A 1016-nucleotide genomic window follows, 5' to 3' on the forward strand; every position below is an offset into this window, starting at 1 on the left:
TGGCTGCTTTGAAACTATTTTGCGGCTTCTGTTCAATATCAATTAATAAATGATGCGATTAATTTGTATACTGTTCATTGCAACAAAAACAAACTTTTAATACATATTTAATGTTACGTGTTGTCCGGGGTATTTGTAATTGTGAACGTAATTATTAACAAGTATTAATTTTAAGATTATTTGGTAATATAGGGCGATATTTCATTGGCATCTATAAAGGAACTTGATTTTGAAAAATTATTGAAATACAATAATGATGTTTTTACGGTCTTTATATTGAATGATGTCATAAAATTTAAAGTTTTGCTGCGAATTTTTAAAAATTATTTAGAAAATATTTATTTAAATAAAAAGTTGAATAAAAAATATATGCGCCCCCGGGTGGGCTCGAACCACCAACCTTTCGGTTAACAGCCGAACGCGCTAGCCAATTGCGCCACGGAGGCTTATGCTGAAGTGACAGCTAACAGTAATCTAATACAGATATTAGAAACATTTTCGATTTGTACTCAACATTACTTATCTTTTAACACAATCAATAAAATAAATAAAAATAATAATAATAACAACAACATGAATATACATAATTTATTACTTAAACAAATAACAACAATAATTTATAATCTCAGAATTTATTGATTATTTTCCTAAACATTTTGTGTACAAAAAAAAACTCTAACAAAAAAATTGTGTTTTTCAACCTGTGAAATTCTTTAAAATATGCACAGACGGACAAACAGACCGAAAAATACACAAATATTTCATGATCAAGAGCAACTTTAATATGAATGAATTTTCAATTTAAAACTAAACAATTTTTTTTTGTTAAAATATCTGTGAATAGATTTAAATATGTACAACACTTATTGTACTTTATTTATAAATGTGAACTTTAGTTGAATATTTTGTTTTAAACAATAGAAATATAGATTTTACCTTATAATTTATGCCTTTTTTATAAATTTTTATTTTGGGAAAATTGTATCAAAATACAAAAGCACGAAATCCATTCGTTT

General features: G+C 25.5%; 1 non-coding gene across 1 annotated transcript; it reads right to left on the reverse strand.

Annotated features, from left to right (window-relative positions):
- Positions 1-372: 372 nt before the first annotated feature.
- Trnan-guu lies at positions 373-446 on the reverse strand. Its single transcript has one exon. It is a non-coding gene; the product is annotated as a tRNA-Asn (tRNA).
- Positions 447-1016: the final 570 nt, after the last annotated feature.

This window comes from Lucilia sericata, unplaced genomic scaffold (assembly GCF_015586225.1).
Source record: "Lucilia sericata isolate MDLA Ls3-8-SP2 unplaced genomic scaffold, ASM1558622v1 Contig001786F_arrow, whole genome shotgun sequence".
Lineage (NCBI taxonomy): Eukaryota > Metazoa > Arthropoda > Insecta > Diptera > Calliphoridae > Lucilia > Lucilia sericata.